Source organism: Vicugna pacos, chromosome 2 (assembly GCF_048564905.1).
Source record: "Vicugna pacos chromosome 2, VicPac4, whole genome shotgun sequence".
Lineage (NCBI taxonomy): Eukaryota > Metazoa > Chordata > Mammalia > Artiodactyla > Camelidae > Vicugna > Vicugna pacos.
The window spans coordinates 24,089,344-24,105,576 of NC_132988.1; the positions used below are offsets into that span (position 1 = coordinate 24,089,344).

The 16,233-nt window shown below is 35.0% G+C and overlaps 1 long non-coding RNA gene across 1 annotated transcript in view; it reads right to left on the bottom strand.

Moving 5' to 3' along the window:
- Window positions 1–16,233, bottom strand: part of LOC140685612 (uncharacterized) — a 63,214-nt gene that overhangs the window by 26,862 nt on the left and 20,119 nt on the right. Inside the window, exon 2 of the long non-coding RNA XR_012058863.1 lies at window positions 13,811–13,919. This is a non-coding gene — a long non-coding RNA (uncharacterized lncRNA). The remainder of the gene's footprint in view (window positions 1–13,810; window positions 13,920–16,233) is intronic.

Here is a 16,233-nt window from a genome sequence, read left to right on the forward strand (position 1 = left end):
AAGGTATTTGAAGTTGAGTATACACCACCTGGAGTTGAAAGACTCCTGCCTTATTTCAAGCATATTAGTTTTTTTTTCTTAGAAACATGCTGGATAAGAAGAAAAGGGAACATGACATTGAGCCATTGTTCTAAAAATCCTCTGGAAGTCCAGAATGAGTATCATTTAGTATGTATTCATTTATTCACTAATGTTTTATTGAGTGTCTACTTTGTGCCAGGCATTGTTCTAGGACATGCAAGTACAGTTACGCCCTAGAGAAGGATTCTAAAACCACTAGTGTGGAGTGGTACACATTAAACACATAAATAAATAATTTCAAGTAGTAATAAATACTACAAAGGAAGAAAAAAAACAGCTATGGGATATTAATGGATGGCTATTCAGGGGACGTTTCTTTTAGCAGAATCTTGAAAGATGAGGCTGCCTGACACACAACGTCTTGCTCCAAACACTTAAAGAAGGCCAGTACGTAGAGAGGCAGTGAATGACGGGCTGAGCAGTAGGTAAGGATGCCAGGGGCTAGGGTCTTGTTGGCTAGCATGATGAATTTGTACTTATTTCCATTTTAAAAGAAAATGGTTGGATCATTTAAAATAATATGGTATTATGATATATTTTTTAAATTCCTACCATCTGTTCTATGGAAGAATATATCAAGAGAGAAAGGGTAGAGTAAGAAGACCAATAAGAAAACTGTGTTGTAGCCTGGGAAACACAGACATTACACAGACAAAGGTAGCAATGGATATCAGAAGTGATTGGCTCAATTATGTATTTTGGAAAATGGTACAATGAAACTGACCAGTGATTGAGGATGCTGGGAGAAGGAGAGGTCCATAGCAAGAGAAAGAGCAAGGATGAAACTCAGGTGCTAAGATCAGAGGGGAGAAGCTTGTATCCCCTGACTGCACCTGTATTCTCAGGAGCAGAGATTCTTCTGGATTACAAAAAGAAATAGCCAGAGTGGTTTCAAGTTTTGCTTTATTCAGAAGTGTCTGAGTTCAATTCCTCACTCTATCATTTCTTAGACTTGTGACTCTATTCATTCATTCATTTAACATTTATTAAACATACGTTGATATCCGTTGACATGCTAAGCGTTGGAGAGGTAAAGTTAAACAAGAGTTAACCTCTGCTTTGAAATCCTAGTGAAGAGGAAGACATTTGCCAAGTAAACGAATATACAGATAAAATAATTAGAAATCACAGATAAGTGCTATACAGGATATAAAGAAGGAGCAGAGGGAATTGCCTTTAGGTAACACGGTGACCACAAAAGTCCTCTCAGGTGAGGTAATAATACTATGATGAGATCCCACTGTTGGGAGGAAGCCAGTCAAGCAGAGATTGAGGGAAGGATGGTCAAGGAGTAGAATAGCTTGCGTTTCTTCATCTGGTAAAGGGGGATGATGATAATCTTTGTGCACATTTTTGAAAGTTAATAGAAAGCATAGGCAGGACTAAGTATATTTCTAGAGGCAGAGAAAACAGTAAATAAAGGTTATAAAACTCTCCTAATTAGTAGAATTGTTAAAGTAGGAAGTTAGTATTTCACTAGTGTTGTGAGTATTGGTTTGATTTCAGACAGTGCTCCACAGCTTCCATATACAAGCTTTATACTTTCAGGCAAATTGTCTATTAAGATCACAGAATCTCAGAATGGGATCAGTCCTGGGAAACCAGTTTCCTGGGCAGGGAAGACAAGGGCAGAGAAAACCTGGAGGACCGAAAGAAAACCATCATACGAGGCCATTGTATCAGCTTTACAGATGAAGGGACTGTGGTTAGAGAATCACCAAGTACTAGAGGCAGAGTCTGAATCCAAAGACCACGACAGATAATGTAATTGCCTCTTGTTGCCTGTGTATCTTAACACGTTGAATTTTCCTTACAGTAAAATTTAAAGCTGAGAACTATGTAGATGATCCTGTATCCATTTAGGAAGCTTAGAAAGTTTTTTCATGCTTTAAGACAGAAGTTAACAACCTGGGTGGGACAGGGGCATGGAGGGGTCCCCCAGGGGATATTCAGCAATATGTCAAGACAGATTTAGTTGTCGCAATGAAGGTTAGGAAGGGAAGGGTTGCCTTTAGCATCTAGTGCGTGGAGGCCAGGGATACTGCTAAACATTGTACAACACTCAGGACAGCCTCCTACAACAAAGAACTGTCCTGCTCAATATGTCAATAGTGCTGAGGTTAAGAACTCCAGGGTTAAAATAATTAAGAGGTACATATTCTGTTAATGATGGAAGAGGTGGTGCATAAAACAACAATATTATAAGGATATGCTAAGGGGTGAGATAAAAAGATTCAGGAATATAGAGAAAATAGTTTCCTAAACCACAATAGATTAGAGTTTTTACTTTCTCTAGAAACTGTAATCTATAAGAATGGCATGAAGGATGTCCTCTATAAATAACTGCTTTTTGATGTCACTCACCTTTGGAAATATGATACTGCTTTTTAGAAGCTGTAATATGGAGGGAGGAAACAAGTTTTAAAATCCAAGTATTTTGCAAACTCACAGTTCTTATATATAATTTTTGAAGTATGTGATGACAAGCAGGTGAAAGATCAATGAGCTCTCTTTCAGGAATGAGGGATAAAAAATTCAGAAAGCCCATATTAAATCTTACTGATATACATGCTTCTGATTAGGAATTTGAAAAATTTAATAATTCAAAATCTTATTTCCATTCTGCAGTGGCTTGTTGTTGTTGTTGTTGTTGTTTTTGCCATCCAGTAACTGAAAATTCTTCTCCACCCTTACATTTTGGCAGGACATCTTTTGGTGGCATCCATCTATTTCAAACATCATGGACTAGCAGGAGGACAATGGGATTGGGAGCAAGAGTCGACTGACTCCACTAAATCTGTGAGTCATAACAATCCACTCAGGTGTCTGACAGAAAGGGGGAAGAGCCTCAATTAAAATGGACATCTGCTAAACTGATGAACAGAGGCACCGTTAAGAGCATGAGCTCTGGAGCCAGAATGTCTAGGTGCAAATCTAAGTACAACCTTTTACTATCTGCTTGTCTTTAAGCAAGCTACTTAAGAAGAATTCTACCTCATCCTCTTGAACATTAAAATGGGCATTAATAAAGTCTTGGTGAGGAACCAGTCATATGATATGTGTAAAGTTACTAGAGGAAGTTTTAATATATTTCCATAAGTGTTATCTTTACGTGGAAGTGGGAGATCAGCTAATGAGAAACTAGTGTATTTCAATTTATTGCACTGTGAGACTACATATCCCAAATATATCTCCTCATATGAATGAATCCAAATTGTAGCTACTAGGTATGTTATTTTAAGAATAACTAAACAGAGTCTGCTGTGATTTAATAACATATTTATTAACAATGTAAAAAGAAGTCTTTTTATGAAAAAGAAGCAAAAAGAATACCATTAAATGGTACCCTTGTTCTGGGATTTGTATAAAAGTTACCTCCAGTTAATGTAGTGTCAACTGACACAGGGCCCTTAAAATACAGGGCCCTTAAAAAGAATGATGCAACAGGTGAAAAACAACAAGGGCAAACTCTAACACAGGCTCCTGCTTTGGAGAATTTCCTTATGTTCACTACGGGGAGTCCTTCTTCCTTTGAATAGACGGTATGGATTTGCCTAAGTAACAACAATGTTCCAGGAGATGGTTTTTGGAAAGGGATAGGACCTTCCTCACTTACAGGTGAGACAGGTTATGCTTTGCACTGGGGAGAAGAAAGCTGTGGGAGAGCTAGGTCCTGGGACTAAAGGCAAGAATCGCCCAGGATAGAGAAACTCAGGCTCTCTCATCTGTTTTTGAATTGGGATGCTATTCCTAGGTGAGCAGGGGAACTGAATATTTAATAATTCAAATACTGGTAATTAGCTCTCTCTTACTCTCTCTACCTTTGGAGAGGAAAATGGAGAAAGTCTGTGAACACCTCACACTGGATCAAGCACCTCCTTTTAATGACATAGGAAAGAGGAGAGAATTCATTATCTTCCTTTTGAAAGAAGTAATATTCCTTGGACCCATTATGGAGCATCGGGTTCTTTGGTCTTAGTTTTGCTGTAATGAGAGAATAAAGCCTTATCTAAAACTGGAAGAAAAGTGGGTAGCAGCAGGAGCAGTAAGAGATTAGGAGAGAAGACACACAATTAAACACAGAGGGGGAAGACTGGGTCAGCAAATACTGGAATTGTGTGTAGTCAGTTTGCTGGAGTAAAAGCACAGAATCACACAACCAGACCATGGGATACAGTACAATAAAGCTGTGTGTTTCATTTTAGTGACTACCCGGTGCTCGGACTCATATCAAGAATTAGTGTAAAGGATTCTGACAATAGCACAGTAATGAAACTAGCGCCAGTATAATGGAAGTTATTTTTCTTTTGGTTTCCTCTGAAATGGAAGGAAAATAGGAAGGAGCAGTGACTCTGTGATGAATATAGAACATCACAAAGTCACTTCCCATCTGCTAGCTAAATAGACAAATAACCATGGATCTTTTAAATGATAAAAACAAGAAAATGTCGTACATATATCAAGAAAAATCTTTGACATCTCCTACCAGAAGCCTAAGAGGAGGTATTTGTTTAATTTTTAATGTGCTGGAGGATTTCTTTCTTAATAGTGAAATTAATGCTAAGTTAACATTTTTTAAAAGAAAAATATTATTGATCAGTGGGGAATTTTAAGGGTTTTTTTTCTAATTGTGGTACTCTCTAAGAGAAATGCTTTTTAATTGACAAAAGGGTCTTTAGTTCATGGTTATACTGACAGTTGTGAACAATACTACTATCTATTTTTTTAATGAAGTACATTAAAATTTTTACATTGTCCCTTTTCTTATGCACAGTATTTTGAAGTCAGATTTATTGAGTCACTTAACATGACTTTCATCCTTTCAAGTGTACAGTTTTATTAGTTTAAACAAACATATACATTTGTGTTTCATTAACATTTTAACACTGGTTTCTAGAGTCTTTGGGGAGAAAATTATCAACAAAAGACAGTATCTTAAATTTTAAAACTGATTCTGAAGCTTCCTTGAAAATTACTTAAGAGAATTTCAAGACTGAATCTTTGAAAGATTGTGTGTGTGTATTATATATATATATATATATATATATATAAACACATATTTTATATATACATATATAAACACATACATACATGCAGTTCTCTCATAGAACTGGGGGCAGAAAAAATACATGTATGCACACTAATATTAAAAAATACATAGTGGCACCACAAGCGTAATGCTTTGAAAATGATCACTAACTATTATTATATTTTGACTTTAAAGTTCTACACATGTTTTAAACATGTGTATATTATTAAACATTTTTATGTCAGTAATTTAGTGACTTAATTGAATATACATTTCCCTAAGAAAACTGTATCTTGTTTTAACTAAATATTGGTTAATTATTTTCCCAATATACTTTTAAGTTGATGTAGTAAACATTCAGTGCATGTATGTATACATTAAAATAAAATATGTCTATAGCTTAATGGTTTTAAGAAAAGCACACATATTCTTTATTAAGATCCATACATGATAAAATCGATAAATTTTTCAAATGTTTTAGGTTGGCTGCACAAGAAAATAATGCTAATGATATGTCAGAATACTGTTATATATTAAGGCAAACTAATAACCTCCAGGGTGCTCAACTTCCATGAAATTCATTTCATATCTCATCTATTATGGAAGATCTGTGAAAAATAGTTTATGATTCCCCTTCTGAGATGTTTAGCAATGCAGGGCTGGCTCATGAAAGCAAAGAGATTAGATATTGTCATTTTCAAAGGGTAAAATCTGGGAAAGCTGTTTTCTAATTCAAGAAATGTCTGTGTGATAAAAATCTGTCCATGCAAATAACATGGGGAGAACAAAACCCAGTCATTTTTCTTGGCTTTCAAAATAATTATACTCTTTTCAATTCATGCTGTACACTTCTCAGGGGGCTATACCTGCATACACACAATCAGGCATATTTGCTCAGAGAGGTGATGTTTACTTCTTGAAGGCATCTACCCCTGGATTTGTGTAGCCTTCTTCAGAGAAGGGCTTTAATCCTTCCACATTTAAGAAGTATCATCAGGATTTTAAGTCTGTGTTGTATCTAGAATTCTAGTTGGGTAGTGATGAAATTCACATGGAACAAAGAAATGGCTTGCACTTTATCATCTGACTTCTGTGTTTTCCTTTAATTCCCATTCCCTACATTCAGAACTTATAGACGGTTAAAGGCCCTCTGTGAAACCCTTAAACAGTCTGTTGCTGAAGTGCATGTGTGCAGGAGAAGCAAAAGCTTTCACTGGATCAGCAAAGGAGTTTGTAACCAATGTAATACAAATGCCTTTGAACAGTGCCTTTAGAAGTGTTTAAGACTTTCCCTATTTTCTTTTTGGTCTAAATGGTCATTTTTATCCCCCAAAAAAGGCACCTTTCCTGGAACTTGCCCTCCATCTTAATATTCCTGGGCTTCTGAGGATTTTCTTTTGCTCTATCTCCACCTGTACAAAATTTACACAATGCTTGGGGTCCAGTTTACAGATGGTCTCATCCATTAGTCTGTGACATCCCTGAGAATTAAACCCCTGTTCTCCTACAGCTTCATGTCCCAGCAAGGCCCTATTCAACACTTGTGTTTTGTGCTGCTCTCTTAAGTACATCACATCTCACCTACTGTAGTCAATGTCTATGAAGCCTTGTTTATTTTGTGTCTCCAAAAAACTAGTGCAAGCCTCGTACAGAGTAAGGCACACGATTGACAGAAATCAAACCGAGTTCCTAGTTTATTTCAAACCATCCACTTTCCATGCATTCCCTGATGAAGAGAGGAAAGGAGTAAAATTAGGAGCATCTAATCTGAGCAATCCTTGTTTACCAAGCTCTCAAGTTGTTTCTGTCTTCATCCAGAAATTCCTTTTCTTTTTTTCCCCCGTCCTCCTTTAGACAACAGTATGGGAAAGCACAGTTCATCGAATTCCATTACTTTTTCCTATCTTCTAATGACATTTATGGAAGAACATAATAAAAATTCATGGAAATGTAACATTAAGCAACTTTTTTTTTCATTCCTTGAATTCAGAATGTAAATACAAGACTGAACATGCCATAGTTTCGTTTTGTTGATTTTCTTTCTTTCAGAATCTCAGCAGATGTGAAAATGCAAAGAAAATAGTACAGAAGTTCTCACCCATTAGTCACTTTCATGGCCATCGTGACACAAAAGGTCTTCTTTCCAATTGTGTATTTCTTCATGTGTTATCTCTCGGCTTTTCTTTCTCTATAGATTTGAAGAGTATTCTACAAAAGCTACAGACTCCTACTGACTCAGTAATTGTCCTCTTCTCCCCACAAGGCATGTCTCCCAGACCAGCTTTTTCTCCATCTCATCACTTTATATTGCGGGCGTCCTCCTCCGCCAGGAGCTCTTTCACTTCTTCTGTGCTTTCTGACTGCCCGAAGGTGTTTTCTCTTCCACTTTCTTTGTTGTAGTCCCCTCCCATCTCACAGGGAAATGGCCTCAGATATTTCATAGGATGGTCCCCGAACTTCCTTTCCATAACCACTACTAGCCTCTCTCTTAAAACCGTTGATTCTTTTATAGATTCCTGGAGTCTAGAACCCTAATTTTGCTGTGACTCACGTACATCTGATTAGGAGATAATCTTGATATTCTCTTTGAATCACTGAATTGTTCTTTCAGGTTTACTTCCTCTGATTATATGGTAAATTGTTATCTTATTGTCTCACTTTATACTAGTTTCTATCGATAAATACTTCAATCCCTCCCCATCATTCACTGAAATCTTTGGTACATTCTACCTTTGATTCTATCCTAACCAAACTCCTTTCATTACTATACTCAATTTTATGTCTCTGTGGAGCTACTCCCAATACTAACTTCAAAGTTCCTTGACTTTCATTAATATCTACTCCACCTTAGTAGCCAGTCCCTTCTAATTCAAAGGTAGTATGATTCTTGGAACCAGACAACTACCACAAAACATCAATAAGATTTTGGCCATTTCACTGAGGCTTCACATTCATTAAATGGGATGTAGATACCTACTCTGCTTTATGAGAGGATCAAAACACATAACATATGTGAAAATGCCTTGTACACCATAGAATCTTCATAAATGTGAAGTGATATGACTTTGAAACTGGTATTCATAAACCAGTCTGGTATTCATGATTATGGAAGTATATGATATGATTTTAGACAATCCTTGAAGGAACTTCCATTTTTATTTCAATAATTATGTGATTTGTTTGTTGAATGTACAACCTACACAGATATATTACGTCAAAACAGAGACCTCATCTGAAAACAATGGTGCACCAGTGTTGCCTGGCACTGCCGCGAAGAATTTGATAGACTCGAGAATTCTGAAAATCAAAATTTTGAACAACAAAATCACCTTGACAATCCCTCACTCGTGTGAGAAAGCAAACATGGCCTTTCTCTGGAAAACTAGCAATATTTCAAAAGCCGTATTTAACTGTCACTTGGCTGGTTATCAGATCCACATCCAACATGGTTAGGAGTGAGAAAAATGCCGAGTAAGAGTAGTAAAGGAGGTGGTTATCCTAAAAATATACAGAAATTTGCTTTCTTATGTTTTTAAAAATATGGTGAAAATCCCTTCATTTACTTCTTACTTCATTATTCTTTCATTCATTTACTTAAAATATTTTCAGCATTTATCATGAGCTGGGCATGATATTAATTGCTAGAGACAAAATATGCATAACCATTTGTAATCACTGCCCCCTTGAAGGTTAGACAGTAATAGAAGAGAAATTAGTCAAATAGTCACAAAAGTGAATGGAAAATCACAAGACCTAATTAGGAAAACTTATAATAGGGCAATTTGACCTGATCACAGAGGTCAGAAAAGACTTCTTTGAAAAAGCAATGCTCCAATTAAGCTGTAAAGAATATATAATCATTAACTAGACATAAAGAAGAGGAAATAATATCCCAGTAGAAGTCATGATAAATGCAAAGGCCCTGTGATGAGGAATCACAAAAAGTACATGGAAATTAATGACTTTTTCCTGCAAAAGAGAGTGAGGAGTGGCATAATGAGAGAAGAAGCTAGAGAGGTAACTAAGTTACAGACTATGCAAGGTCTTATAACTATGCAAGTCCATGACAGAGGAACACTGATGTAATCAGATTTTTAAAATTTTAAAGTAATGTATTGTTTTCATTAGGTTTACATATCTTTTTAATAAATGGCAATTTGGTTTTCCATTTGGTTTCTTCTACCACTATTTATAATAATAATATAAATTTTTCATTTTTAAAATGTTTAAGTGAAAATATTGAGTCAGTTTGAAGAAAATACAGTTTTGTAAGTAATAACACAGGTGGTACTCCGATATGGTCAAAACTATATAGGTGTTACATAAATGACTAAAGTTTCTGAAACACTGCTTTAGTCTAATATACACGTTTTTTGAAGGAAAGACTTGAGATTTGCAGAGATTGCTTAAAATAAAGTTTGGAATTTGTATTGTAATCAATCAAATTTGTTGAGGGAAAATTAAATCATAACAGTAATGCTGATACCATTTTAAAATATCTTGAGATCATTTGTAAGTAGAACTTCTACAGTTCCAGAAATCTTATCTGATGACATGTAAGCTGTGGGACCAGACACTGACCCCTCAGTGTTCTTAGAGATACTTTGCTGCATAACATGTACTTTCCTATGAAAATATTTGAATGAGTACTAATCTGAGGGTTTTGGCTTATGACAAACCCGAACAGCAAGTCTGATCATTATGCACACTACTTCTGGTGTTGGGGGAGGTGTTCACAGACTTCTAGACTCTTCTTTACAGCATTAGAGCTTTGGGATAGAAGTTTTCAGGCTTGTTAAAGATAATCCAAGTAAAACAAGGAGCAATATTAAGAAGATTCTCCTCAAAATTTAACCTCTCTTCCATGCATTCTCAGTCGCCTTCTACATTGCATTCTCTAGTAATTTATTTTTAAAATATCAATGGAAATAATTCATCCTAGTTTACCTGCAGTATCACTTGCTCAGTGAGGAGGAAGTACCAGGAAACAGTGTTTATGTCTACAAATTCATTATCTCTTACTACTCAGAGCAAGACTATGAGGTTGGGATTTTATTATCCCTATTTTAAGGTGAGAGAATTGAGAATCAGTGAGTATCAGTAATTTGGCCGAGTCAGCATGACTGGTAATTGCTAGATCCAGAACTGAGAATCAAATCCAGGAAAATCTAACCCCTTAGTTTGTGCTCTTTATCACTGTGAGATGTCTGTCTCTCTCTCTTTCTCTCATACACACACACACACACACACACACAATTTCCAAAGAATCATTTACACACATACATATATCAACATGTATAAACATACTTATTTAGGCACTTATAAAAATATAAATGTCTGGAAAAATATAAATGGATGTCTTATAAGCTCATGAACTTGGGTGATTAAATGAAAAACATAGAGAAGGAGCTGAACTGACAATAAATGTGCTTCAGCTAACATTTACCATTTCACTCTCTTGTATTTCAGTTACTCTGGGATCTATTTCCTAAGTATTAATTACACAATATTAAATGTTTGTATTTCTACCTACCAAAACATGAATATGAGAATCAACAGCCTGGAGATTACCTGTTAGTATATAAATCAATAAGAGATTATAAATTCCTAGTACTTTTAGACTCGTATGTCAGATTCAGGAAGGACAGTTGCCAGAAAGCCACACTGCTTGGAACTATTTCTGAATTACTGGCACTGGATACAGTCATATCGATTTATTGATTAAAACAACAACAATAATCTACAGGCTTAAGTGACATCTGAAATAAGTTAGTGATTTTTGATGTTATTAATTGTACAAGTAGGTATTTTTAAATATAAAGTTATTACCATACATTTAATTATTTTTGTATAAATTATCTTTTAGGGGGCTTCTTACAAAAACTATAAGGGCTGAAGTGAAAGTTTTTACTGAATTGATTTTTTTTTCATGGGGGTTCTTTAATCAAACATAACCACAATACCATGGTCACATGTTAAAAAATAATTCTTTAATATTATAAAACTTTCCCAATTGTTCTATTTTTCAAATTTACTTTGTTTCTTTAAAATCTGAACAAAAGAAGGGACATATTTTATGATTAACTAAAATATCTTTTAATGTAGAATTTACCATTTCATCTCTTTAATTTTTCTGAAATTGTTGAAGATCTAGGTTATTTTTATGTAGAGTTTCAGGGTTTGCTGAGTGCATCCCAGTAGTGTCTCTAGCATGAGTTTCTTTCCCTGTATTTCCTGTAATTTATTAATCTAGAGAATTGATCAGATTTTTTAAGTGATTTTGAAAAGTCTGCTTTCTAAGTGGTGGTGTATATTTCCATCAGGAGGCACCTAATGTTTCTGGTTGTCCTTTTGTGATATTATTAGTCATTGATAATCATTGCCTAGATCCTCTATTTCATTACAGATTGAAAAATGATTATATTCTGATTTTAACATCCCTCTTCTTTTATCTGATAGAAGAGTTCCTAAAAGAAGGAACGTCCCTATATCAACTCTGGTTAACTAGAAGTAGAGATTATTTAGAAAAGGCAAAATAAATCACAGTTTTTTCCCTCTATTTACAAGATATTTAGTTCTTTAGCATTTTTAAGAGGTGACCAATAAAAAGGTTTTAAACTATCATTATGAACTCATGGATTTAAACAATTTTGATGCATTTTAATATACTGCAGTTATTATCCTTAATGTTGCAAAAATAATTCCATATTGGCTGACAGTTTCAAGTTCGCTCCTGAGTCTTAAAGACATTAACCATCTAGGCTTTGCCAGTATTTTTCCTTTCTGTTATGGCAAAATGATCCAGGCCCGTCTTACACATTTCCTGTCTCAGACCTGTAAGCAACTATTTCTCCAAAGAACCATAGGTCCTTTCAATGAAAAATGGTATTGAGAGACCACACTTTGGGCACAAAAGCAAATCATTCTTATTGGTCATTGATTCTAGGTCTTCTCATTTGCAAGATATAGGAAATATACCTATGAATGAGTATATAGTTAAAAAAATAACATGTATGTTCATTTCATGTTATTTTTGATTTTTAAAATTTACTTGTTTTATAATTATTTTCATTATTTCAAAGTTCAATATGTAATTAGGATATATGCAAAGAAATTTACTTTCTCAGAAACACCCTACTCCCTCCCTCCTCCATTGATAAGTTTTTGATGTTTTGCAATATAAACAAGTACTTTCATACACATTTGGATAGATAACCAAACTTTTTAGGTAACCTGCAACATGGTCTACATAATTTTCTCCATGTCCTGCTGGTCTCTCCATAGAATGGGTACCCAGCCAGCTACATAGTCTTACACAGTATGAATTATTTTCATATTTTATGTAAATGATAGGTACACTATTAATAGATATTTGAGTTATTTCCACTTTAAATCTATTTTTATTTTTATCTGTTTTATGATTATAAATAGTGCTGCAGTAAATAGCTTTGTCCAGATAATTTATTTTGTAGCACTGCCATCAGTGATTTGATTTTATAATAATCATTTTAAGGTAGGTAATTATTTTAAAAGGAAAAATGAATATTGATCAGAAAATGAAGTGCTGAGAAAATAATTTTAATTGACTGACCAATTGACTGATTGATCAATCTAGCCAAATAACTGTAATACATACTGGTGAAAGAAATTAGGACAGAAAGAGGGTAATGTCTCATCACATTCCATTTGGCTGAAGGTCAAATCTCAGATTAGTGGCAAAGCCCATGATAACCAGACCACCGTGGGCATGGAGTCCATCAGCAATCTTCCCCAGTCAGACTCTTACCTCTAATTCTCTGATATTATACCTCTGCTTTCATTGTGTTCATCTATTTAAAAAATTTTTTAAACACTGGCTCCTTGCCCTTTTTAGTCAATTGTCCTCCATAATACACCATTTAAGAGAAAAATTAATGTTTAATCATTTCAGTACTTCAGCTATAGAGTGGGGCATCAATTTCACATTACTCAAGTAACTTGGCACATGTTTAAGGTACTAAATCGTTTTCCAGGCACTCCCCCATAGTGATGGGAAAAAAGAAAGTTCTTAACTCTTTAAAACTCTACCATCTGCCATCCCTGTTCACCTGGCCTAGCCTAGACACCCCATTTCCCTTACAAGCACAGCCTAATCCAGTTCCCTCTGAAAACTACTGCACTTAAGTTCATATTTGATAGGACCACATGGCTTCCCAATTTGCCTCAGAGAGTTCTTATTGGTTCCCCCTCACAACACTGTAAATTATTTAAAGCGTAACATATATATTGGAACACATCTATCACCATTTCTCTTCAGGATTGCCTCTGAATTGACAGCTCATTTTTCAGAGAGCGAAGGCGATTTTTAAGCCAGAATCAAGGATCTGATTTTCCTGTGTGGAATGGCTGCATAAAGATATGTGACATTAATATATGAATGGATGAGTCCTGGCTTCTCACTGGTCAAGAGGCAACTCATTATTTCTAAAGAATCACACCAAAGGCAGGCTGGTTTTCAATTTAATGTCTTTTTTTTTTTTTTTAATGGAGCAGCAAATAGCTATTGTTTAATGCTGTTTTTTTTTCTCCTTCCAACATATAATCATTTATACATAATGTGTACTTGCACATGATCCATTAGAAGAGAAAGGACTGTAAGAAAGAAACAGTCTGACAGAAGTGCTTTTACTCACCATGTCCTCATCTCCCTCCATCACTCACCTGCTCACTCTCCCTTCCTGTTCTCCACAGATGCTCCTGCCTGTCCGCCTCCTATTTCCTCCCTGTGACCCGTGTTCTTTATGCTCCTCTTCCATGCCTGTACTCAAATCTGAAAAAGAAAAAAAGATATACATAACATCAATTTTAGTATCAAATCAGAAGTCAGTTTGCTTGTTTCAATATTTCATGCATAATGTGGACATAATCTTCTTCACAAATTGCTTGGTTTTAGAAAGAGTTGAGTGAACTGATTCTAAACCTTGACTGCATATTATAATCACCTGAGGAACTTTTCAAACTACCTAGGAAGACAGATCAATTAAGTCAGAATCTCTAGAGGTCAGATCCAGCCAACGGTAGTTTGTAAAGCTCTTCAAGTGATTCCAGTGTCCAACCAAGAGGAAACAAAGAAATGCTTTTCTCTAAGGCTCATATCTTCACAGTTGAGAATCACTACTTAGTAAGTAAGCCTTTGGCTAAAAAGGGAGATTGTTATGACCCTGAGCAGAAACAGTTTTGCAAATCAACGTTATCAGTCTATAAAACAATCATTCATCAAAAGCCTCATTAACTAATCTATATTTATAATTGAAAATAGCCAAGGTAAAATACTCTTTTGAAGAATATAATATAAATGTCTCTATATTGTGATTTTTTCTGAAAAAGAGTTAAGTGCCTAATATTTAAACTACCTGTTCAAGATACAAAATAAAACGCTAGAAATAATATTCAGCTTACCCAAGGAATCTGACTAGTGTAGCATTCTTAACAGTTATCCTCCAAATCTGTTTAGACACTTATATGCCATTTTATAGAGTTTTACTTTTACCCACATACAAACTTCCTTAATGGAAATTACCCATATGCCATACAATTCATGGTTGACTTATTTTACATTTGCTTAACAGCCTTATTCCATGATTTAAGGGGACATTTGTAAGGGCAAAACAGTCAAAAATATCTTAATAACACGATGGGTTTCAAAGGGCACTCAAAGGCAAAATGTGAATATGACATTTTAACATTGATTAGTAACATGAGTATAATGCAGATATTCCATCTAAAACTAAATTCAGTGCATCAATTTTGTTAGTGACATACATAGATTTTTTTTCCCTACGTGAATGGTAAGATTTTATTTTTTATAAGGAAAGTGATTTTTTTCACATATGCAGAATACGATAACATTTGTTCATAACTGTATGTGTGTTAGAGGTCGCAAATTCGGGTTACTTTCAATTCCCATAATGAAAATATTAAAATTAATACATTTTTAATTTCTAAGAGGTAATACCAGCTGCTTCATTATGCATTGTAGCTGCTCAGGGATTTAACTCATGTGCCCGGGAGCATATGCTTTTTAAAAAACATTTTAGTAAACATTTGGATGTTGTCATATTTATAACTCTGGAGAGAATATGCACTCTACTATTTTAATTATATTTTAGCATGTGGCTGAGTCTTATTTCCTTTAATAGTCATTAATCAATGTAAGTAAATAATGAAAGTATATATGTATACACACATATCTATATGTATACATACACCCATTTTAGAAAGTATAGCAAATATGTTTGCTATAATGATTATACTTGATTCTTATTTCCTTTAGCATAATAATGATTTAAGCAACTACTGAAATTGACTTAATTGACACATCCTGGCTTATAGGTTTGTATTATTTAAGTTACAATAAAAAAATGATAACTGAAACATCACTAACATGATTCACAAAGGTAAGATGCAATTTGTTGCTTTTGAAGATCTAATTCTATTAAAACACATATGCTGGTGTTCTGTTATTTTTAACAATATTCCATACTGTAGACTTGTGCAAGACTTTAAACAGAATTTAAGTACTAGTTGACATGTGCTCAGTTTCCACAAAGTTCACATTTTCTACAATGAGCTAATAAGCAGAAATATTGCTAAAATCTTATTTATGTTATAGACATAGGCAAGCATGACAAGCAAGGGTGGGTTAAACATGTGCTAGAACAGGGCATGAGGGGAGAGAATCTGTAAACAAAACCTCTTACATGGAGCAGAACAAATGCTAGGCGACTCATCCAGAGCGGTGAATGAAGATCCAAAGTAGTGGGCAGAACACCAGAGGGTCTGGCAGTAAACCACAAACTATCAATCCATGAGCACTTGGCAGCATAACATGACTCATCAGTACTCTCATGGGTAGGTGGTTCAAACAGTGAGATTCCAGGGGAGATTCCCAAAGGAATGTCAGTATCACAGAATTTCACCAACTGATAAAAGGGCAACAGCCAAAAATGTTTGGAGCAGGATCGAGTAACTTGGACTTGGAATGGCAGGAGGATAAAACCAGTAAAACCAAGGAGGGTCTGAAGGTCAACTATTACAGTTAGGACAGTAGGTGAGAATGATACATCAGGTATGAGGAAGAAGTC